Source organism: Falco punctatus (assembly GCF_963210335.1).
Source record: "Falco punctatus genome assembly, chromosome: 7".
NCBI lineage: Eukaryota > Metazoa > Chordata > Aves > Falconiformes > Falconidae > Falco > Falco punctatus.
In genome coordinates, this window is record NC_137587.1 from 3,600,400 (window position 1) to 3,626,219 (window position 25,820).

The 25,820-nt window shown below is 42.7% G+C and overlaps 1 long non-coding RNA gene across 7 annotated transcripts in view; it reads left to right on the forward strand.

Moving 5' to 3' along the window:
• Nucleotides 1-1,694: 1,694 nt before the first annotated feature.
• LOC308067360 overlaps nt 1,695-25,820 on the forward strand; it is a 35,688-nt gene continuing 11,562 nt past the window's right edge. For 4 of the 7 annotated variants that reach the window (XR_013929568.1, XR_013929569.1, XR_013929570.1 and 1 more), the window contains exon 1: nt 1,695-23,532. This is a non-coding gene — a long non-coding RNA (uncharacterized lncRNA). The remainder of the gene's footprint in view (nt 23,533-25,820) is intronic. The other 3 variants (XR_013929572.1, XR_013929573.1, XR_013929574.1) reach the window with 3 other exon arrangements.

Consider the following 25,820-nt stretch of genomic DNA (forward strand, 5'->3'; position numbering starts at 1 on the left):
GCCTGCAGTGGTGAAGGACAGTCCTTGGAGCTGGGCATTGACCACGACTCCGGGTGAATCTGGGTGTGATCAATTCCTTGCCTTGCCACAGCCTGGCTTTACTTTTTCCTTCCTCCGACTTCCATTGGGGTGTTACGAACAGCAAGGTACTACAAGGAGAGAGACAAGATAAGAGCATAAGGTGGCTGAGAGCTGGGGAATTCATTTTGAGTTTGGGACACCTGTGATTAGAAACCTTCATTAGATGAGTTTGGACAGCTAGCTTGTGTTCCCTACTATGGGGAGTACTGGGGAGAGAAGTCAGTAGTGTCTGCCTAGGTCCTGGTGATGTGAATTGCTCTGTCACTTGTGCTTGCTGGGCATCCGATGGCTGTAATGTGTTTCGTGCTCCATGAGACACCTAAAGGTACGTGACCCAACTGGGACCCACCGCCTGAGAGGTCCCATCCCACCAAGGCTGGCTCACCAGGCTGTCCCTCACCATATGGTAACATTTCTTGCCCTGCTCTCTTCTCTCTCTTTTCTGCCCCCCTCCCCTCCTCCTTCCCTTCCATTCAGGGGCTCTTTTATCTCTGCCACCAAGTGTGTGCCATTCTGCGGGTGGGTGATGTGGAGTGGGAAGGCCACGGGAGTGTGGGAAAATCAGATAGATGGGTGAGCCAGCGGCGGTGGTGGGACGGGGGAAGGGCGCCACTACGTGGGTTAGTGTGCTGTGTGAGATAAGCGGGGAGGGACAAAGCTGGTAAGGCTGCAGGAGGGTTATACTTTGATTGAAAAGGTGGTATCTGAGAAGATGCCAGTACCCAGGTTCATGCCTGGGGCATGGGCCGTTTTGGTTGAGAGTTTTTTCCCTGGAGGGGATGGTGGCATCATAACTGCGTTTGGCACTGACCCCTGTGCCAGAGGTGAGAAGCTGGAAGGGATTTGAGGTCTCTTGCTGTGAGCAGAGATCAAGGCTGGTTTGTTTGAAATGGTGGGTACTGGTATGTTCATCCTCCCTGGAGGTAGAGGTAATGGGGGAAAGCCACGGGCATCTGGTTTGAAAATGGACATAACATTACAGTTCTGATGGATGAAGTGCAAAAACACCCAACATACAACAAACGGACTTCTCAAAACATGATGAAGATTTGGAAAAGAAAACTCCCATCATATATTTTTTATGTTTCAAAATACAACTAGGAATGTAGATGCCTTTCAGGAGAGCAGTTAATCCTGTGATTGCTAAACACTGTTTATCTCCACCTCTTTCATGCAAGTGAGATTTTTGCATAAGCAGAAAATAAGATTTCATTTTCTATGAAATATAGAAACTCATTGTAAACAATAATTATGTTGGATAGGTCTACTTGAGACTTCTCCCAGGAGAGCCAGTGATGCAATTTGGGGAAACTCATGTGACTCCAGTGTAGCTAGAGTTTAGCTGTTTTGCAAGTTATTAGAACTAGGCACAGCTGTATTATAAAAGAAGAAAACCCTCTAAACTCCTCCCAAGAGAACTGTAGAAATGTAATAAACTCTTGATTTATTGGCAGAGGGAGCTATTGTGGAGGAAATCTGTGTACTGAATCAATATTTCTTAAAAAAATCCATGGCAGATGAATTTGTCTTGAATATGATCGCTACGTACAAGGAAATGTTATTTAGACTTGGTTTTAGTTTAAAGCAATTAAAAAAAACTTTTATGCTTGAAGTTACCTATATATCACCCATTTTCTCCAGATAACCTGCCCAAAGGAATTTACGGGCCTATAGTTTCAGATTCATGTTTGTAGCTGTAACATTCAAGGGTTGGTTTTTTTTTTTCTGTCTTATTGTTGCTAAACAGCTTCTTCAAAGATCTTGACTTCTTTTTCCTAGTCCCTAGGCAGATATTAACCTGTTTCCAGGCATCTTCTGTTTGTCAAAGTTTAAATACTGTCATGACCCCAGATATGACCCAGGGGACCAAACCAAAAGGAATTAATGTCCCTTTTCGTTCCAGTTATCCCATAGAACTGATTTTATGAGAATGTTACGGGAAATGTTAATCATTGAAAATGCTGAATTGAAATACTCTAAAGCCAGTATTGCATTAAAGAAGTGCCAAAGTAGTATCATGAATGTGCTTAACACATGAGGATAAGCATCTTCATGCTGGAATCCTCATAAGCTTTGCAACATTGAGAAATGCGAATACGTGTCTGGGCCACTAGGTGCTGAGCCTTGCCCAAGCTGTTGGGTTTGCTATGTCGAGAGGCAGCAAAGGCAGGAACCTCAGCGTGACCCACCGTGGGGCCAGGGCACAGCACATCTTCATTACCTGACTGCTAATGGAGACCTTTGCCATTCCAGGTGTGAGTGGGTGTTACTAAATTAGCAAAGTGTTGATAAGCAAACTAGTTCTAACCTTCGGGCTTAGTGTTCTATCTGTGGTTACCTCAGCTAGTCTGATCTCATTCTGGGATCCCTTCTAACGTGTAGGTGAAAAGATCACTTCTAGTGCTTCCTCTTGGTTGCGAACATTTCCCTTCATCTCAGGTCCGAGGAGGATGACAGTGCTTAAGGTAGGAGTCTTATTAAGCCTCAGCTTATAAAGCAGCCTAAAAAAAGAGACTTTACAAAGTCTGTCAGTGCTACTTACCCTCTAGCATTTCCTACTTATTATTTATATTAGGAGCAGCACTCTGCTAGATAAAAGCTGCACAAAGCACCAGCTTGTGACCTGGGCTCCTAATTTCTGACAAAAGTGTGGAGCAGGTGGAGAATAAGTGCAGATATCAGAGGTTCCTTTCCTGCTAATGCTGTTCAGGGCATCCCTTCACGTTACAGCCAGAGTCTCTTTAGGCAAGAAGGGGTCTGATCTATACCAAGCTGGGACTATGCTGGGAAACATGAAATCCATAGGCTGGCAGAACTGTACATCTACATCATGATGCAGGAAAAACAAACTGGCCAACAGAAGACTTCCCAAAACAATTTGTTTGTAATAGACGTGAAGTCTTCTGTGATGACAGACAGGACGATTTGGCTGGTTTTGATTCATTCAACTTTTGATGTTGAGTCCTTCCAACGCAAAGTTATCTTCCTTTTGCCCTGTCATCTAAAAATTACAAAACTGAGATTTAGTAGTTAGATCTCAGTAAATTTTTAATTTTATCAGATATCTTTTGGGTTGCTCAAGTCTGAACATTACCTTGGAGAGTTTGCAGAATGAGAGGCCATTTAATGTTTTATTGATCTAGCAGCATTTGCCTGTCCCTTGCTTTTAATTTCTTCTCCCACCATCAAGGGTCCTTCAGCTGGAGGGTGGAGGTGGATGCAGGTAACAACCCTTCCATGCTACTGTCAAACCTTGACAGGTTAAAAAAGCAAGCAACAGGAGGCTAGGGAGCTTCTGCTATGGAATCATTTGTAATTTACCCTGTCATTTGTTGCATTCACCTGGGAGCCTGTCTGTAGCAAGTTCAGCCTCATTATTCTCTGGGTTGGAAAACTAATGGCCTAGAAGCGCAGAGGAAACTTATCCAGCTCCAGTCTCAGCTATGGAGCATCAAATCACATTTCATAGTAACGCACACAAACTGCCCGCCTGCTGAAACCAAAGCACAAGAAAAACTGCACTAAACTCCCAGTAAAACTGTGGGACTCACTGCTACGGTGGTGAGCCCGAGGGGCCGGGAGAGGAAGGGCTGCCTCAAGCCAGGCTTTCTGTAATGCTTCCGAAGAGGCAGCGCCAGCCGGGGCACGGTGCCACCTGCGCTTCCTCTGGGGAGGGGGCACCGAGCTTTCCGAAACCTGGTACCCATTGCTTCTCCCTGGGAAGCCCTGAACTTGAGTCTGTCTCCCCAGAATGAAAGACTACAACCCGATTGTCTTTGGCTTGCCAGGGCTAAATGGACAAAGTCCTTATAAAAGAGATTCTTTAGTCTTACAGAATCATTTTGCTAAAAAAAAAAAAGTGATTCCATAGTAGAAGGTCCCTAGCCCCATGCTGCTTGCTTTTTTAACCTGTCAAGGTTTGAGAGTAGCATGGAAGGGGTGTAATTTGCATCCATCTCCAGCTGAGGGACTCTTGATGGTGGGAGAAGAAATAGCTTTGTGGTTTGTCTAGAACCACGCTGGTCAATGGAAAAAAAGAAAGTAGGCAGGTCTTGGCCTCAAAAGAAAGACAAAGTTCCTCTATAAGGAGAATTAGATGGAGTTCTAACTGGAGCTCACCCACATAAAATGCCAGATTGTTCACTGAGTACACTTAAAGAACAGTATTTGCCTGAAACCTTGGATTTGCTAATTTGAAGAATAGGAGAAATGTCTGGCTGGATGGGTTGGCTTGTGTGATGATTAGGAAATGTTCAGCTTGTTCATCTCTAAAAAGGGATTTTAGCCGATGTGAGCCTGCTTTTACCTTTCAGTAAGCATTGATTTGGAATACTGCAAATTGCTGTCAATAAAGGGATTTAAATGACAATAGAGGCATATAAAGCCACTGGGATGATTTGGGGGACATGGTATTTGAAGCAAACCCTGGTTTCTTTAGCCAGAGAGAGATTTAGAATGAGTTGTTGTAAGTTACATTTCAGGGACAAGGTGGGGTGATGGAAGGAGGATAACATTTAAAGAAGGAAAAACATTTCAGATGTACCATGGATGATGAATCTGCCTGATTGGGGGGGGGGGGGGCAATATCTGATGGAAGTTATTGTTGAGAGTTAGTTCCTTTGTGTGTGAAATTCTCTCAGAGCACTAACGTTTCTGACCTGAGAACCACCTGTGTGCTTTGTGTCTCTTGGTGCTTAAGGACTTCAAGATACAGCTTCATTTATAATAGCAACAACTTAATTAGAGACCTGTGGCATTGGCGTCTCCTTATTGCTTCCTGTGACACATCATAACTGACTTTTTTGGTCTTTACTGCAGATCTTAATTTTGCTGAAGGTGTTGGGAAGTGGTTTGTGTTTTTTGGTGGGATATGTTGTGGACTTCCCCTTGATGCTCCTCAGGTAGATCTGTACGTAGCATGTGGTAGCCTAAGTGGGTACCAGTCTGGGTGTGATTCCTAGACCTGTGATCTTGGTACTTCTGACATACAAACCAGAACTAATGTGCCCTTGGGGAAGTGGGAAGAAATATATTTTTTTGATAGAAGCAGCCTACTCCTGCCCATCTTTTTTGCAAGCTATTCCTCGGACCCAAGTAGGGAATGGGCTGCTAGCAGGAATAGATATATGCAGAAATAATGTTTCTTATGCATGTAATAAATGACATTAAAACCACTTTATGACATTTTTGTGGATTAATGTGTATGTAGAAGTGTTAAAAATCTGGCCTGTATCATTTCCTCCCGGATTCATCAAGTGGTTGCATAGATGACCATTACATTGCACAACTAACAGCAATTTTGACCAAATTCTTATGAAACAAGTGCTTGAAAGACCACAGCCAAAACCCAAACAAAATGCCTCACTCTGCAAGGCTTTCCTGAACGGTGGTTGACTTCTGTATTTACATTGATGAACACGTATTCTGCTTTTAATAATGACCAGGAACAGGAGATTGGGGGGTGGGGAATTAATTATTTTGTGGAGATAATGATTCGTCCTTTCATCTAACCTGGTAATTATTTTCCAGGAAGTGGATGCATAGTACTTAAGCAGTAGTCATATAACATTTAAATTATAATGACTTTGGGAAACATAATTCATCATGAGTGATGGTGGGAATATGCTGCCTTTAGCTCAAGTGCAGCTGAACTGCATTCTAAAGATTCATTTGAAAAGTTCTGTTCTGAGCACGTGGTCCCGGCAAAGCCATGGCTTTCCTATTGCTGCTGACACTTCCACAAATTTACAAGCCCAGGGCAAACAGGTACAGCCACTTTTGGTGTGATGCAAAAGCTCAAATACGGGTTATGCTTGTTTAACTCTGCCAACAGGAATTGTGTTGCACAGGCACTCCTGCCGCGACCTTGCTAATGCTTCTGTGTCATCTGTGGCTTTTTAGCTCTACCAAAAGCACCATGTTAAATTTATATTTTGAGGTGATACGGTAAAGGAGCCTCTGATTTAAGTGTTGGATGTCACACAGCAATTCTGGAAAACTGCCTCTGACGTTTGTGTAGCTTTTATGGATGCAGGACTTTTTTTTTTCTTCCCGTGAAATCTATTTTTCTCACATTTGAAAACAATATTTCTAGAAGTAGCACGCTGATTTTTTTTCTCCCTCCTTCAGAACGTTTGTTCTTTGTTGCTTGTATGGTTTCTTTTTTGCCTCCCAAAACAGGAGTGGAGATCATACCCCATTGCTCTTTACATAAGCTCCTCTTTTCTCCATTTCTCATTACATGATGTTATGTTGTTCACAACCCAGAAAAAAATGGTTTGTGCTTACCCTCTGGTGGAACAGACAGACACCACTGCATTGTGCAGGAGAAAGATTAGTCCCAGCACAGTTCTGGACCACTGGTGTGCTGACACAGGGTTGATTTAAAATGGCACTAGAGGAACTATAGGTATTTCTGCCTGAACAGGGAGCAGAGAAGACGACAGTTGAAAAACTACTATAGAGAGTAGTGAAACGCCCTGCAGTATTGCCTTGGTTGGGTCACAGATCGCATCTTTTCTGAAAAGAGGGTCTGTTGCTTCCTTTCCTAAGAATTTTTGCATTTAGTCACAGGGAAGGACGGGCTGTCCAGTGCAGCCACCTCACTGGCTAAAGGAGCAGGTTACTCATCTTCTTTCTTCACCCAACGTTAGTTGCTGGCTTTCTGTCATCAAGGTCCCAAGCTGAGCACAAGTGTAGCAGGCAAGGTTGTTCAAACAGGTCTGGGTGATCCGAGGCTGTTTAACGAGCCCTGCTAATTTTTATCCTTCAGAAACTATTATTTCAGAAGCATCGAAGTTAACATCTAAAGAGGCTAAAATATCAATAAGATTTTTTTTGAAGATCAATAAGGAATGCTACCGTCTTATGGCGAATATTTTAATCCTCCCTGAAATTCAAAGGTAAATACAGGGCAAACATGCTGCATTTTCCCAAAGCTCAGGTTTTCTGCCAAACCATTCAGATGGGCAAATTTTAAACAGTCTTCTATGAGCTGCTTTTTTCAACTGGATTGGAAGCAGAAGCCGAGAATCCTCACTCTCCATAAGACTGGAAATAAAGGATCCTGCACTCTGCAGAGTGCAGTACTCACTGGGTGGGCTGCTTATTTGTGTTCATATATATCAGTCCCAAAACGGGCACATGCCTCCTAATCTGTATGCACATGACGAAATATGAAATTTAGAACTACATTCTCATCTGATGTCACTCACATTTGTAGTCAGCAGTTTTCTACTCAAGCTTTAGCTGAGAAGGACAATCTGACTACAACTGAAAAAAATACACGACTGGAACAGTGTCAAATGTAGAAAGAATTGAAGAGAAATGTCAGTGTAAAGTCTTGACTATCAGCTGGCAGGTAACAGTGATTTTAATGCAAGTTTGATATAAAGGAAGGTTATAATGTTTCTTCCTGATTTTTCTTTTCTCCTAGCCAGAAACAGGAGGTGAAAGATGAAGTTTCCCAGCCCTGTTAACAACTGATCTTTAGGGGTTGTGGAGACATCTCACCAGGCTGTTCCAGGTGCAATCCTAAGCCAATACCTTGTTCTGTTGATAAAAACAAGTCGACAATCCGGTAAAACTAACAGTTTAAAAAATTGCACGGTATGTATTTCAAGGCTCCTTTTTGCCTTAATTTCTCTTTGAAAAATAATTATTCTGACAGGTAAAGTAGCAAGTTGATGTCTATGGCAGTAGCTTGCTCTTTGACAGCTCCTTGAGCTGCATCCCCCATTTGTCGCTGAACAGTGATGGTCTGGCCACTGTTGTTCCTCACTAACTCCACTTCACCACTGCACTTTGTAACAGCTCCGTGCTGCAGAGCGATGGTTTGCCCAGGGATGCTTAGGCCATTCCTAAATTTTCTCTTTGAACAAAGGATTCCAGATCTGCAGGCAACAGCCTTTTCTGAAAAGAGATCCTGCGAGCTCTTCCCCCTGCTTTCTTATCATGCTTGTAACTTTAGCTGAGACTGTACAGTAAAGGAGAAAAGAAAATGTGCCTTAAAATCTTATTTCTGATATCTGCTTCCATGGGACAGCTCTCTTTTGCTTTGACCACTTATTCCAAGATGCTTTTTGGGTTCTTCAGATCAACCCAACCTGCTGTGTGAGCAGTAACACTTGCAGCAATGGTGGGAAACATGGCAGAAGCTGCATTTCAGTGAGGTGAGTCTGAGCTGGGTGTTTTGTAGCACATCAGTGACTGCAAATATCCTCTGGTGCTGGTGGACATATTTGAATCTCCTTTTTTAATTCATGCCATTTTTACATGCAGTCTTCTCTGTGTTTAGCTTTTCAATGAAGCCTTCCAACACTTTGGCCTATGTCTCACTTTTTCTGGCTTGGTCTACCCCCACCAAAAGCTACCTCTTCCATCAGGCCCCAGTACTGACATGGCAGGTGTGTGCAGCACGGTTATGGGCTGCCTCATCCCCCAGAGCTCCGCCTGGGGAGCACCGGGCAAGCCGCATCTGGTAGGTCTGCCCTTGCTTTGAGCATCTGCAAATACTTCTGCAAGGGCCAAGTTGCGAAGAATTTGGGTACGTGAACAGCAAATTTAGAGACACTCAGGCTCCTGTCTTTCTACGGTGCTGTTCAAGCCTCAGAAGCTCCCCTCTTACACATCAAAAAGCAGATACGTACTGTGATTTTTCTTGTGAATAATAAAAACCCACAAGTTTCCTTGTGAATAGCAATCATTGTTTTACAAGTCATGCTGCTGTTGTTGGAGGGGTTTAATTCTGTGGCAAGTAGAAGGAAACGAAGGAAAGATGCTTGAATGTTCCTCCAGATCTATAGCTAGCAGAAAAAAAGATTGAGATGATTTCAGTGACATTTCATATCCAGATAGCTAATCAAGTCCAATATGTTACTTACTGTTGTTTATGATTCTTCCTAAAGACCTGCCTTTAACTGGTCACTTACTGCTCGTGTCTGTAACACACTTGGAAGACACTTTGCAGCTAATCCTTATAAATAAAACTGTGTTAGAAAATGTCACTAAGATTTAGAAATACCTGCTGAAATGGGCAGATTCTTAAGTAGAGACTGAACGCAGGAGAAATAGGTTTGTAAAATTTTTTGGAAATTGCAGGTGTTTCCATGCTATGTAAATATGGGAAATGGGAAAGTGCCCACGATCTCACTCTTAACAGTTTGGGGTGAACAACTGATGAGAAATGATGGGTGTTGCAGGTGCCAGTGGGGGCCTCAGGTGCACAGTGCTGTTTGCTGTAGCTGGCTGCGAATTACAGCAACCCTCAGCCGTGATTTTATCGAGTACTCTGTGTTTGTAGCAGGAAATAATGTTTACTTTTGCTTGTCTGTTAAGAACTTTCCTCTTCAGCACCATGGTTTCTATTGACAGGGTGTATTTTCTTTTTCAGTGAGCTGGGCTTACTGCTGGAGAACACGTGCAGTGTTCAGAGTAAGAGAGCAACTATGTGTGTGAAAGCCTTTCAAGAGTACTTGAGGATCAGTACAGTGCTGAACAGAGGGGGTTTTTCCTGTTTTCAAATTTTAAATGTAAGCATATATACTTAAGTTTTTTCAGAGTAAAATAATACAGCAACTTTTCCCAATTATCCAGAATATAATAATGTGCTCACCTATATCATATGCTCCCCTGCCGTTATGGTACCTGACAGCAGCTCTTACAGGTGTGGTGAAATACCCGAGGGTAGCGCCGGCTTTCTAATGGAAAGCACTGCAAATGGAATAGTTATTTCCACGAAGTTATTCCTCAATGTAAAAAAAATGTAATGAACAATTTTTGTTTCTCTGCTCATAATAAATTTGTGGATTTCATCTCAGCCTCCCCCCAACCCCTAATAATTGTGTTCAAAATCTCCCAGCACAAACCGCGTGAGAAGGAATACGGGTTTTGTCTTGCCAGCTTGCAGTGCTGGGGCACTGCAGGCAGAACATTAATAAACATGAGGTTAAGTTCACGGCTTAAATATAGTTTAATCGGTCAGGAATGTATATTCTGAAATCCTCCTTAACGCCATTTGAATGTAGTAGCGTGCCAGGTAAATTGAAATAAACAAAAAGCCCCAAAGCTATCTCATCATAGCAAATCATAGTTCCCTCTGGTTTTCACGTAAATGAGTTAATATACTACTCTGTGCTTCAAATGTATTTATTAGCAGTTTGCTTTCGACGTGTTCTTCAGTGAGCTGTTTCTTTTACTAGCCAGCTGTTTAATTATATATTCTCAGTACGTAAGCAAATGGTATCTTCTGACACTTAAAATGTTAATGGGTAGCGCAGGACTGATACATCTGTTTGAGTTGGCATGAATGTAGGAAAAATCCCATACTGTGCTGGTAGGTTCCTTCACACGACTGTTCCCGCTTCTGTAGTGCAAACAAACCGTACTAATTTAAAAGATTTGCTATTATAACAGTCAATCGAGATGAATCATGAAATTGCAGCTTTGAAAAACTGTAAAGCCAATGTAGAATGAAACTGATGTGAAACAAAAATGATTTGGGTTAGGTACTCTGAACTCTAGATGGTGATGGAAGCTGTATCTATGTTGGTTCAGCAAATTCCTTCCATGGCTGGACTGGAGATTGCGAGCTGTGCACAAGTGCTGCATCCACCAGTTGTTCCACTCCACCTCACATTGCCAATTGTATGCCCTTCTCGGGACTTGGTCGTGCCCCGGTTGCCTGCTTGGAGTGAAGCTGGTTGCTGTCTGTCTCTCTCCAGTAGACCTGATAAAACGTGCTGTTGACCATGGCTGCTCTGAGGGGGGGTCCCTGCTGCATGGCAGGTAGGCACAGCCTCTCGCAGGAGCTTGTATGAAGCAGGAGGCCCCATGGTGGGCATCTCCTCAACCTCTGCTCCACCTTTCCTTCTAGGAGTCCTGGCGCATATCTTCCCAGCAAGCAACTTCTTTCATCCACCAGTAGCTGCCTGAGCTTTGTCTGTGTCCAGGCTCTCCTCTAGGAGGTTTTGGAGACTATCTGCCAGCTTCCACTGAAAGGACCTTCTTTTCCACTCCAGCACGCAGTGACGCAGACAGAAAAGTTCTGGAGGAGGTAGGTCATGCTCAGTACCATGTGCCTGCCCTGCAGACAGAGCATTTTGCATCTCACGATTCCCTGGGTTGTAGATTTCCCACAGAAAGAATGAATCCAAAACAATGGGTGGGAGGGGCAACCAAATTAAAAAAAAAAAAAAAAAACACTTTACTGTTTCAAGCACACTCCACCGCTGGATTCAGTCCGATAATGGTGGTGGGTCTGGGGGGTACAAAATCCAAATTTTGTTAACGTTTGCTAACTGGCTTAAGTTTGGAAGGTCCCTCTCCTGGTTTCAGCTGAGACAGAGTTAACTGTTTTATTAGCTGGTGCAGTGCTGTGTTTCGGATTTGGTGTGAGAATAATCTCGATAACACGCTGCTGTTCTTGGCTGTTGCTATCAAGCACTCCCTCCGTGAACTCTTCCTATGAAGTGCTTGGTTTTTGTTTTGAATAATTCACTTCTGCAATATCCAGCCTTATACTGAGACACTTATTCACCTATTTTCAATGAATCATAGAAGACCAACGCTTTTCTCTTATTTTTCTCCTTTCCCTGCTCTAAAATACTGACATAAAAGTAAGCTTTGTCCTGAAATTTTCTACTTGCATCACTGTAATTCTTGTGCACGTTAATGCAAACATGATCATAGTTATCCTCTTTCTGCTTTTCAGCATCATGCAGCAGTGGCATCTTTGATTTAGTGGAATGCTTGTCCAGCTTCCATTCCCCATCCAAACTGTTTTCTCACTTGTACCCCCTGTGAGAGAACTGAAATCATGTTGATGACTTCCTAAGGTGCAAAAATATATGGGAGACAATGGACTTGAACAGAGGAGTAGTACTGGCGATAATGATGCTGCTTAATAGGGATTTTAGCAGATGAGGATTCCTGTAACACAAGAGGACCTATAACAGATTGCCAGCCTTGTACCACCTAAATCCCTGTCAAGTGTAAATGTAACAACGATTTAAAGACACATGCACAAATCATACTCAACACCCAACAAACTGCAGCTCTTGGGCTTTCCTGACAAAGGGAACTGTAGAGGTAGTGAGAGGAGAAACTTCTCTCTGTGGCTGTGTATCTTCTATACGTTGCTGTCAAAGGAAAATAAAACAAGTAACAGAAGTAATGAATCTAAACTTGTTGCATGACTTAAAGCAGTCGGATCGTGACTAAAGCTGTTACAAGACTCCACACACCAAACTGCCAACATTTGGTAAAAGGCTGAACTGTGTTCCCAACAAATCCTAAAAGCACAAATGTACAGTTACCGCATAGGACTGGCTTGAAAAGTTAATTCTGTTTTTTTTTTTTTTTTTTAGCTGTTTTGTCCCCATCCTGCCCACTCATATCCCCTGTCATCAGTAATCAGTCAGGTGTCTAGAAGGATGACAGTTCTGTATGGCTTCTGAGATAACAAAATCTTGATTAATAGGAAGCGTGCTGTGTGATTTTTTTTTTTTTTTTTTTTTTTTTTTTTATAGAAAACCACTGTGAAACAGCCCGTACACACTCGCTTTAGCCAGCTTGAAGGCAGTCACTTGAGAACCTCCTGGGTGCTGGACAAGTGGAGAAGCGGAGCATCTATCCAAGGGAAACTGAGAGGCTTTTTGATCTGCAAACAGGTGTATTGAAAAAGCAGTTGTTCCTTTGCTTGCTTATCAAACCTGAGTTCTGGCTTCCACAGTTTCATTTTTTCCTCAATAAGTGTGAGATGTTTTTATCTTTCTACATTTTTTTTTTAAATACTTTGCAGATTTGGTGCTGTCTTGGTGTTCAGAGACTGACCTGTAGACGAATTGGTTGAGGTGAACAGTCCTAATGGTACAGTCCATGAGGCAGGGCAGTATTCTGACAGAAATTAATTTTAAGACCGTTAAAGGTCATTAAAGAAGAATAAACATGCAGGAAATCCCTTTATTGGCTGCTAGTGCAGAACTGGATATAAACAGGCATTCCATGGAGACTAAGACCAAACCCAAGGCTCCCATATCTTGAAATCAGGAGGAAGACTTGCCCAGCGCCCGAGGGTGGCGAGCCGAAAGCTGTGTTTGTTTTAGAGCAGAAATGCAAGGTGAGTTCGATGCAGCGAGCGGGAGTTTCACCTTCGGTTCTAAATGGAAGTGTCACATGTCATTTGTGTTTTGACGAGATGTACGGGCTCAGGTAATGAAAGACCCAGCAGAAAGTCCACGTGAACATGGTGACTTTATGAATGAATCGTGCGGTACGTTTCAAGGGTGCATTAAACACAAATAGTCTGTGACAGGCATGTTAAGCTGTTCATGCGTGTTCTCACCACAGAAGACAAAGCACAGCCAGTGGTTAGACAAGCCTGTAAAAGCTTTTGTTTTGGTTATAGGTCTTTTTATTAAACCTTTTTTCTTGATGGAAGAGACTGGTAGAAAAAGAATCACTTTGGATAACTTCCATTTACAAATATTAGGCACTTACGTTTGGGTTTTTTCTGTGCTGTTTTGTCTGGTTTAGCTCTGATGTACCCCTCCCTGTCACCTCCAAATCATTTTTGCACAGTCTTACAGTAAAAACATTGATATTGAAGAAACACTTTCCTTGTGGCCACTTGGAGACTGGCTTACAGAGGTACCTAGTGACAGAGTACATGAGAAGGGTCTGTGTAAGCGGGCCAGTGCTTAGTGCTCCATACAAGCTGCGTGATGCTAAAAAAGTTCTGTATGCAAGGCAGGAAGCAGGATTTTCCCCGAATAACAATCTGAAGGATTTCCACTTTTGCTGAATTGTTGGCTGACAGATTGCAGAATCTTGGATCTGTTAATTATTAGATTTGTGAGAATTATTCAGTAAGGAAACTCAGGCTGTAGTTTGTGTAATGCGATACTCAGCAGCTGAGCGTGTGAGGTTAGTTATGGGAGTCAAGTTCTGTCCTTACATACATAACATGTGATTTATGGTGTAGCTTGCCAAAGAGCGCAAGCAAAAGCAGCAATATAGGAAATATTTCCTTGGAGGATATTTGGGCTAACAGTGATCTGTTCACAGGTTTCAGACACTACTAGAGGTCAAGCCCGCAGTGTGTGCAAAGGGGTGTTTGTCACCAAAAAGTCTCTGATAGTAGGTCTACATAAACTGGCAAAATAAAACAGAGCTGGATTATTTGATGCAAACACTTCAACACAATCTTTTCCTTTCTCACCCTAACTACAGCAGAGTGGGGAAATGTTCTGCCTCAGTGATCACAAGAAAATAATTACAGTAAACACAGCTGCAACGTGCACATCATGTGAGTAGAAATGTGTGAAGGATGGGAGCCAGCCCTCCCTCCCCCCTCCAGCCCTGTGGTGTCAAAGACCCTCGAAATCGGGGCTTTCATTTCTCTCAGATGGATAAACATGAATTCTTGCCGCCCTCGCTTTCGGAGTCTGTGAAAGTCATGATGGAAATCAGGGTGGCTGGTTCTTCCACACCTGTAACGGCAGGGCATGCTGCCAGACGTGGTAACTCAAACCCCTGTGACAGAGTTTCACGCTGGAGCCATTTGTAGATGGTTTGGAGTTGGGATTAACAGCCATGGAGCCCAGCACCAGGCAGGCTGTGAGCAAGGGGACAGCTGTTTGAGACTGCAAGGTGCAACCCCAGGAGTAACCTTGTCACTGGAGCTTTGGGCATCGAGCTTGTTATTTCTGCTTATGCAGGGGATGAGTAGGTCTGTGGGCACACCAATCTGTGCGCGAAAAAAAAAGCAAGAGGTATGAGATGAATCAATCTTTTGTCAAAAATAAGGAACTTGTACGTCAGTATCACCTTATACCTTGAGAATGGTAGGGGCCACCACCACCCCAGCTTCATAAACCTCCGCCCCAAAGCCTTGCTTCCCTCCTGTGCTAGGTGGTGATGACACACCGGCTGGTACCTAACCGCAGTGCATGGACACCCACGCACGCCGTGCCCACACGGTATTCCCAGCGGGATCCTTGGAGTCATCACCGGCTAAAGTAACCTCTTCCTGAGCCAACCGCTGTACCACGGCTGACGGCACAGACAGCTTATGACCTGCACGGGCTGCGGTGGCTGTAACAGCTATGTAATCTGAAATGATCTAGCTCAAGCTTTAACTTAATTTTTAGTCCATTTTAATCCATTACCCTTGCACTGAGCCTTTTGTTTTGTGGTGGTTTAGAGAGGAAGCTGCTGACATCTGACTCACCATTCCCTGCAGCGTGTAGGTGTTTCTTAGAGCTACATCAAACAGCGCCGCATCCTGCTGCTGCTCACCGTGCCAGCTGCCTCTGAATCACAGCCCCGGCACCAGAGCCCTGCTTGGAGCCAGAGCATCACGGCTGTTCGTACAGAAGAGCAAAAGAGGTACCCAGTACCTAAATGCACCTATTGTATGTCTCCTACTTTGTAATATTTTTGCTTTGGTTTTGCACATTGGGAGGTGGGGGGGAAGATGGAATTTAATTTTGGTAGAACCGGGGTCATTGCAGTGGAGTTGGGTGAAAATGAAAATGGCCCCAAAGATTTGGTTCACTGGCTGCAAAACCGAATAGTAGAAGGATTAAATAAATTCAAGGCAAATGAAGCTTGCCCTGCCCATCGCTAGAAGTTAAAAGCATTACAATAAGTAACATGGTTGTCATGGTGACTGAGTGTTTGTTTATGGTAAGATACATCAGGCCAAGCTGAAATGCTTCTAATTTAAAGCTCAGATGACAGGGAACTGAGTAATATAAGCAAGAGCAGAAATATATTTTTGGTAGTAATTTGCAAGTAATTATTTTTTCCTATGAAAATTCCCATCACTGCTCAGTGTTTTTTCTGCCCCCTTCTCATCTCCATTCAGTTCCAAATATGTTTGTCTTCTGCCAGCGCAAGGAGCCAGCAAGACAGGTTTAAAGGAAGATGGAAATAGGCACTACTCATAGGCGGACTCCTGGTAGTAAACAGACATAGGCTCTCTTACAGCAATGTTTTAAACAGAAGAATAATCCTTAATCTGAATGCTGCACTGCACATTCTGTGGTCCTGGCACCTGCAAATACACAAGCACTCAGCTGAATGAGCTGCAGCATAGCATTAATTTAGAAATTTTTTTTCTCCTCAAATTGTCAGATGACTCAATTGTCTGGGCTCCATAGACTAAAATGCAGTTTTCTTTGCCTAAAAATAGCAGTCATTTAAAAAAAAAAAAGTTAATGGAATATTCAATTAGCCTCTATTTAAATCAAGGGGGAAATCCTGTTAAGGGAGGAAGTGTCTGGTAGACTAGAAGATAGTTTGCTCCATGATTACAAATTAGTTGCATGTAAATTACTCTTGTTAAGCTGTAATAGGCCCTAGTTCTGTGAGGAGCTTTGCGAAACCATTGGGGCGAAGCTGCCCACTTGAATCTGATAGCAAATTTCCCAGCAACTTCAGCGCCTCTGAGCTCCGTCGAAGGCTAATAACAGCATCCTCACCTACGGCTGTGCAGCTCCAGGCAGGATTTCACGTCCATGGCAAACTAGCCAGTGGATTTCCAGAGGAGGTTTTCCTGACGTCTGGGGCACAGAGCTCCATTATTTAGGTGTTGAAAGCCGGGGATTTGCAGAAAGCCTAAAGATCATAGACATCACCTTGTTTCTCGTCTCTGTTTAAGGGCAATGAATGTGATAAATGGAGATGAGTAACTGTGTTCTTTGTGTGCAATGACTGCTAGTTTACAGGGGCTTTTTGGTGGTAGCAGTAGGGAAATCAAATTTATTTTGCATTTAATTATCTTTTTAGAAATGTACCACTTCATGCTTTATGATTTTAAAGGAACTGGTAAAAAATCTAGTAACAATCATTAGAGATTAACAGTCAGAGGTAAATCTCATTGAAATCAGTAGTAAGATGTATGAGCTTTAACAGGCATGAGATAAGACTTTAATGGTACATGACATGAGACACGAGCTAAGTGCCTTTCAAAGGTGTCACTTCAGAATAAGAGAGGATAAATGTTTAAAGCTCTCTTTTTGTAAGAGAGGAGAAGATGTGGGTTTAGGTTAAAGATGAAAAACCTATCAGATGACTTTGCTAAATAATTTAATTTGCTGAATAATCAGATTTGCAGATTCCTATATAGATTGCCAGAATAGTAATTGTTTTCATGGCATTATTAGTAACCACAGCTACTTACAAAATGCATAAAATGAAACTAAATATGAAGGATATGGGTAGTCATTTAATCCACTGTGCTAAGAAGCACTAAGAATGATGTTGTCCAAAATGCCTGAATGCAGAAGTATCAATATTTTATAGAGAGTTTTCTCCCTATTTTTAAGAGGAATAAAATCCACCACTTTCCTGGGTCCTCTTTAGATACCTTTTTAGCAATACATTGGTTTTCCAAAAGGAGTGCTGGGTGAAACATTTACCATGCAAGAAGTTTTGGGATGAAATTTCCATCTCCCCACTTCATAACAGTTCTGCAAAATAGTCCCAATTTCATGTTTAATAAATTTTCACGAAAACAGTCCTTAGGCATGGCGAAGCTGAAGAGTGCGTTTTGTTTGGCCTAAACAGATACGTGAGATCAGTGTAGCTCAAATTATTTCAATAGTTCTGTATTTCTTACAACCAGAAGCATGGGCCTTTTAGAACAGTTGGAAGTTCCTCGAGGTCTTAATTTTGCAAAGTGCAACATCTTTGAGCTGCAAAACTGCGAAGTGCTATGCAGTTAGATTAAAGCTAAAATTTATCCCAATAGAAATACTTGGCTGGTGCAGGCTTGCTTCCAGCGAGAGCTGCAACTCTTCATTGAGCCCTTGGGAAGTGACCAAGGAGACCTGTGTGAGCATTTGTATCTGGAAAACTTCTGTGGTGGCTTCCTTGGGAGGTGACACAGAAGTCAACAGACCTGAGACCTAATACTAGTTCTGCTGCTGGCTACCTGTAGTACAGGCAGCACAGAGACAGGTAAACATGGCACCCAGCACAGACCTTTGCTTTCTTCCATTGGCCTTACTCTTGAAGCAGAAGAAATACTTGCAGTAATGAAAAGTTTGTTCCTTCATCTTGGTCCTAATAGTTGTGAATGATGCCGTGGGCTTTATCATGAGGATATATGGTGCCCTAGAAGATGAACTGACCTCCCCTCACTCATTGCTCACAGTCAATAAAACCTCCTATTGCACTGGGCAGGAGGTGAATGCACATTTTTGGGACCACTAAGGTTCATTTTTTCCACCCTTTATACATTCCCCCTCTTCTTCATCACTGTAATATGAGAATATTTTCCACCTCCCGGTCAGGTGCCAGTGGTTGTGTTGTGGAGAAAAATGGTCACATAATTTTCTTTGTGGTTTTGCTGTGTTTAAAGTTGCTATTTTGTTCTCACCATTTAATTTCATTATATAGTTCAGACCTGAAACACTAGCCTGCGAGTTGCCACTGGAATGTGTTGAAAGGGTATTTGATTTCTGGTTTACCCACCTGCTTTGTAACTGTTCAACAGAAACAGACAATGAAGGATACAGATTTTCAGCACGATAGCAGAGAAAGCTAAAACACCAGCTGTGCTGAGGCTTCTTTGCTTATGTGAGGTCAGATGTGTCCCTGCCCATCGGCATGGGCTGGGGACTGGAGCAGCTGCACGTCACCAGCGCAGCCACCAGCCCCGCGGTGACTTACCCTGCCCGGCCGGCACTAACGCCTTGGGATGGAAGGGTCACAGGTGAAATAGGAGACCATTTTTTTCCTAATCCAGGGTAAATTACCTATCCAATAACATATGGGTGCAACCTTCAAGGCATCAGGGTTGAACTGCGAAGGTTAGGTTGTTCGGGATGCAAAAATTACAAACGGGATGACGTGCAATTCATATACATAAGTGGTGGTTTTCCAAGAGGAATGAATACAGCACCTCTGCTGGAGCCCAGCTGGAGTCCTGGACACTTGTGAAAATCAGGCTTTTTATGCCTAAAGACCAACCACACATCAAAACCTGGCATAGTAAGCACAAATGCTGCTTTGTAGAGAAATAAAAAAATAGGCTGCAATTTCAACAACTCATGATTGAGATTTTTTTTCTTTTGATGGAATACCTGTCTTCAGTCATTTTTGGTGGTGGTTTTCTGCCTCGGACCTAAACTAAGGGTGATTGCATTTAAGCCTGACTAGATGTCTTCCGGCTGCTCTCTAGGAACACAAATAAGACCCCTAGAAAGCTTAGCATGCATACAAAACACAGTTCTAAACACTAGAAAGGCTCCTACTACACCAGAGAGCCTTTGCTCAAACACTGGGTGTTTTTTTTCTTGACAAGTTTTTGCTGTGTTAAGCAAAATCCCTTAGCCTTTTTATCCTGAGAAATCCTGGTCCAGAAAGGCATAGGATTTCTCAGCAATTTCAGAATGTTCGAGATCTTTGATACCTTTAACGTATTCTTTTGGCAGTGGTTACCTCTTAGGTGTTTTTTTTTTTCTTATTTATTGGTGTATTAGTCAGTTTGGAACAATCCTTTCATAATGCTAAAGGTTAGAGCACAGGGAGTTTCATAATCCTGCGTGGTGTTTGTCTGCACCTCGGCAGTCCCAGACCATCTGGCAGCACTGCTTTTCCTTGGGTATGGATCAGAACAATCATAGTGACAATGAATAATTATCTTCTGTGATAAACCAGGAGGTAGATGACTCAAAAGAACTAATAATGCATAGAAAACATGCCTTTTGGCTTCCAGTTCACTGCTTGAAATGCACTTTGAGCCACACTGGACCAGAAATCAGGCCTGACTGACCCTTGGGGTACCATATGGAATAAGCTCAGTCATATTATTTTGGCTGTTGTGGCACTTTCTTAGAAAGTGTGGAAGAATGAGAAAAGGGCCAACAACCTCAGGACCGATTCAAAATCAAGGTAGATAAAACAATCTGAAGAAGGGTTATGTGTACCTGTCTCTGGCCATCATTTGCTCTCCTGTTCTTTAATGGGATGTGTTTATGTGCTGGGGTGTGGGGCGATAGGCAGGTCACCATCAGACCAAGATATACCATGATCTGCCCCCACCCTGCAAATGATGACATTTTACTGTGTAAGAATAGGTTTGGGTGTGTTTATTAGTTATCTTAGCAGAAAGGTGGTGAAAATAGTAGGACATGGAGAGCAGGCTCTCTGTTACAGTGAGTTAAAGCTGCCCTGAGCCTGCACTTTGCCGGGGAGATGGGCAGGCTGGGAAACAGGCCTGATGTGGGTACCCAAAAATGCCTGTGCCCCGAGCTCTCCGCACTGCCGAGAGCTGCAGCAGGAGCAGAGGTGTGAGTACAGCCGGCGGGCGCTGTGCTGCTGCCGCCAGGGGAAAGCACTTGGGCTGGGCAAACACCTGCCTTGGTGGGAAGGGTTGCCTGATGTTGTACTTCAGGAATGAGTAGTTGTCCATTGCTCTCATTATCTCCTTAATCGGGTTTTTTTTTTTCCTTTCTTTCCTCTCTTTAAGATAACATTGTTAAGCCAATTGATTTACCTGCCTAAGAGAAAGTCAAGGCAGAAAACTGAGTTTTGTTTTCCCTGGGTTTCTGAGCAGATGTCCCAGCTGGCATTTTATTAGAGACCCTGTAAAATTTGAACCCGACCGTTGTTGCTGTCAGTCAGCGGTTGGCAGAAAGACTACGATACTGACATTAAACATGCAGCTCCATTGCAGCACTAGGATGCATCAAGGGCTGCTCCTGCTGCTCGTGGGAAGATGTTCCGTGTTTCAGTGTCTCTCCTGGCACACATGGGAGCCAGGCACCCAGGCTGAGACTGTATCTGCTGAGGACCATCAGCAAAGTTGCTGAAACACAAGGGTGATAGCAGGGGCACTGGGAAATCAGTTCTTGCAAATGGTTATGAAAATAATAACCATTTGTACACTTCATAGATGAGCTTTCATCCATGTCTCTCAAATGGTTTTATAAATACTGATGAATTAAGTTTAAATGCACCCTTGTGAGATACTTTACTCCCAATTTTCTCCCATAATTAATGTATAAGTAAATGCATAGGGAGCTGAAGTGATCTGGTCATAGGAGTGCTGTAGGTTTATGTGGTCTAATATAAAAATAAGACCTAATGGTCCCAGCTGTCTGCACCACAGCCATTAGATCCTTGGGCTTCCAAGGGCGTCAGTTAATACGCTCAGGGCTTATCAGATTGTTCAGCTGCCCTTGTCATAAAGGATGGAAAGAAACAAGGGGAATTACTAGAATTTCTGCACAATGATTACAGGTTATGTTCCCATTGATTAACCAATGGCTAGCTAGGTGCATTTGTTTTCCTGGTTACTTAAAGAGATGTTTCCTCATGCACAATGACCTCTCTCTGCTATTAAAAATACAGGCAGTGATACCACTCGGAAATGGTTTAAAAAACTATGCAAAGGTTACAGACAATTATCATACATAATGACCAGAAATAACAACAGGGAGTATGGAAAGAAAACTGAACTCCTTCCTTCTAAAATTCTCGCTGGATCCAATGGATTTCAGGTTTTGAATAGCTACAGAAAAGATGTTATTGTAGGATGTCTTTTTTTTTTTGATCTAGCAAACAGAATTCTTATTCTTTGAAAAAATTAACTCTGAATAAACCCCAAATCAGCTGGTTTCCTGTAATCAAACTGTCTTTTCTCTTTAATGCTTGCTGTGTGTGTAAGAAAACCATTATATCTTCTGGTTTTGATTTTTGGTTCAAAGCTCTGGTTCACTTACAGGTGGTTTCACCATCCTTTTGAATTGTTTTGCAGAGGAGACTTTGAAACAAGCTAAAATCCAGTTGGAGCAAATAACTGGCTTTGGTAATAGGAAAAAATGCTGCTTTTTCACCTTTTTTTTTAAAAAAAAAAATAATTTGAACTTCAAAAGCTCTTTTTCATATAAAAGCAATTTTTAAAAATTGGTAATTTTAAAGAGAGAGAAAAGTGCTTTGTCTGTGGTTTGCTTTGTTTCCTTGACTGTTGTGGAAGGTTTTGTACTTTCTCACCTTCCCTGCTGCAGTGCAGGGCTGCTGTGTCTCCAGAACAGCCCTTTGGAAGACAGGTCTGATTCTCCATGCCCTTTGTCTAGCCTTAACTCTCCTGCCTTTTCCCTGATTTCAGGAGAGCATTCCTGATCTACATCGCTGGGGAATGCGGAGTGGCTGGAAGTGACAGCGGGGGGTTAGAGGTACGGCGGGCAGCTCAGAAGCCCTTAATAAGAGCTCTGCGTCTCGCTGACAGCCTTCACTTTCCAGTTGATTCTGGGCTTCAGTCCTGGTCACGTAGAGCCTATCTTTGACGTGCAGGTAATTAACAACAGCAACCACCGACTCCCGACTGAGAGGGACGAGGGCCAGCCTTCTGCACAAGCAGCTCTGGTTACAGTACACGGGGGGAAATTCCGATGTGCACGGTTTGTAGTGCACTGGCTTTCTTTTTCTCTTCTTCCTTCTAAAAAGGCAAGGATGATGTTAACGATTTTTTTCTTAATTTTATTTTTCTTCAGTTCCACTTTCAAAATATTGGCTGTTCCTACACCATCAAAAGCTTTATGAAACCTATAGCCGGGCATAAGTCTGCTTCTAGAAATGTGAAATGTCTTTTAAGGGAGACTGTCAAAAACATATACAGGGCTATTTTAAAATATAAATTATTTTTTAACTTATTATTAAATTAATATTAATTAATTTTAAATATAATTTTTAAAATATATATATTTAAAATTAATGTCAAAAGCACAAATTATTGGGCTTTTGAAATGTTTGTCTCCCATTTTAACCCTTTTTACTTATACACCTGATGCTTTATACAAGGCAGTCAGTACTTTTGTTCCAGTTTCTTTATAGCTTGGCAGAGTGGCCACAGAGAGAGCCGTCAGTCAGCTGGGATGGTGGCACATATGGCAGATTTGTTCATGTGTTTGAAACTGAGACCCATGGCGGATTTTTCATATATTAATCTTTTTCCATCCTTTAGCCACTCACGGCACTGAATACTTTCCTTGACTCTCTTTTCTTCGGCTGAGCACGCCACTGCCATGGTACAAGGCTTACAAGATAAGCTCTTAGCTTGCTGCGTTAAGGGATGTATTAGTAAGCAGGATTTACTCAATAAGATATATACCCTCACGATGTGTTTACCTGGAGAGAAAGGTTGGCCTGGCCTCATGTCATTCTTCTTTGAATATCCGCAGCGCAGATCCCTCAGTTACCACGTCTCCGTATTTCCATGCTGAAATATTCTCCTGCAGCCAGTCGCGTTGCTTCGTGGAAAAGCTGTCACACGGGGAGAAAGCGGGAGATGGGCAGTGAAGGACTTCAACCGTTCAATGTCAGCATGCCTTCAGCATTTCTGCGAGCTGAGCCGGTTGGGAACGAAGCAGCAGCCGTGGGAATTGTTTGCGCCATCAGTGTGAAGCACTGCGGCACTGCCTGACTGTGCTGCTGTGGCTGGTAAGTCAGCCTCGACACAGACCACGTCCCAACGTGGGGGGCAGGTTTCCCAGATATATGCCAAGGGGTTCCAGTTATTCCAGGGAAGACTTCTTTAACCATACATTAATAAAACACCTTCAGCACTGGCAGGGATAAATACTGCCCAGCACTGCTCGTGGGGTATTCAGGCTTTACGTGATACTTTGCATAAGCTGATGATGTTTTCTAATTAGTACGCTTCATACATGCAATCAGAAATGTAGTGTGAACCTGAAACAGAAACTGATTGAAAAATCCTTCCTGTGGCTGGAGCTTGGTGGGCACTACTCTCCAGCTGGCCAGCCTAGGCTTGGTTTTGTGGCTTCACGCTTTCCTCCTGGCTGCGTAGGACGGGCTCACAGCCTTGCACTCCTTGTCTTACAGTTTCCCTGTGAGGGAAAGGACCTGGAGCATTAACAATGTCTTTGAGTTAACCTGCTTTCTCCATCTTTTTCTTTTCTCTCCTCTCTTCTTTTCTCTCCTCTCTTCTTTTCTCTCCTCTCTTCTTTTCTCTCCTCTCTTCTTTTCTCTCCTCTCTTCTTTTCTCTCCTCTCTTCTTTTCTCTCCTCTCTTCTTTTCTCTCCTCTCTTCTTTTCTCTCCTCTCTTCTTTTCTCTCCTCTCTTCTTTTCTCTCCTCTCTTCTTTTCTCTCCTCTCTTCTTTTCTCTCCTCTCTTCTTTTCTCTCCTCTCTTCTTTTCTCTCCTCTCTTCTTTTCTCTCCTCTCTTCTTTTCTCTCCTCTCTTCTTTTCTCTCCTCTCTTCTTTTCTCTCCTCTCTTCTTTTCTCTCCTCTCTTCTTTTCTCTCCTCTCTTCTTTTCTCTCCTCTCTTCTTTTCTCTCCTCTCTTCTTTTCTCTCCTCTCTTCTTTTCTCTCCTCTCTTCTTTTCTCTCCTCTCTTCTTTTCTCTCCTCTCTTCTTTTCTCTCCTCTCTTCTTTTCTCTCCTCTCTTCTTTTCTCTCCTCTCTTCTTTTCTCTCCTCTCTTCTTTTCTCTCCTCTCTTCTTTTCTCTCCTCTCTTCTTTTCTCTCCTCTCTTCTTTTCTCTCCTCTCTTCTTTTCTCTCCTCTCTTCTTTTCTTTTCCTGGGTGTATTTTATTAAAGATTTAAGGTTGTTAGATGGGCCTGGGGAGCTGCGTTATGGGGTGTGGGAGCGAGGGGGAATGGCCAATCCCCGGATGGTTCCGTGCCTCCTGCTGTGCATCAGGTTTTTGGAGCCCATATGTTCTCTTCTGGCCTTTCTATTGTCCCAGTATCTTTTTAATTGACATGGAAAGGTTTTCATGTGTTTGTCACAGAAAGCTGGTTTTGAAAGTAGGCTGTTCAAACAGGTTTTAAGAGTCTGTAAGGGAGAAAACAAACAGAAAAGGGAATGTGAATGGTGAAATGCAAATCTAAGGCAAATTTAGATAGCAGGCACAAGCTCTTCTGAGATGCCATGATACTGGGGATGCCTGTGTTAAAATAAAGTGCCTGGGATAATAAAGAAAATGGCAGTTTCTCAATCCATTGTAGGAGCAGCACTACCAAGGAAGTGAAGTAATTGAAATGAGATACTATTAGCCAGAAGGGGAAAACATAAATCACTAGCTGGAGGAAGATGAAATGACAAATGGATGGGAGTGCTGGGGAATAGGCACTAGTACAGCTAAAATGACATCATCAACAACAACAACAAAAAGATAAAATCTATAGCTGTTCTGCAGAGCCAAGTTTTGTGGGTGGAGAGAAAGAAGATATCCTGGTTTACTTATTTTTAATAATTTGGACAGTTGGCTTCTGACTACACACTTGCTACTTTTGTTTTGCTAATGGTTACTCGCAGTTGTAGACGAATCGTGGAGAATGTATTTGGGAAGCCTGTTCTGATGTCAGTGGAGTTTCTTGGATTTGATAGGCAATATCCTATATATTGTGCAGGTATACCTGCGCAACCATCAGTATTTTCTATGCATGTAGTAATTTCAATCTGTTGAAGACAGTAGTTGTTTTGTAGTAGGTTCCATTGTGTGTACTCCAGACTTAAATCTACTCTTCAAGCTGGGACTCTTTTTCATGGAAACCGGACTCCAGACTTCTTGGCTGCTCTTAATTTGAAATTATTTCAGTTTAGATTGCAAAATACCTTTTATGATAAGGAAACATGAAGTAACAGAAGGCAAACTTATCCTCGAAGGTAATTCTTACCTACAGACTGAAGTATCTGAATGTAAATCTGACATGCTGTAGCTGTTTTCCTCCAAAAAAAACCAAATCCCAAACCCAACAATATCC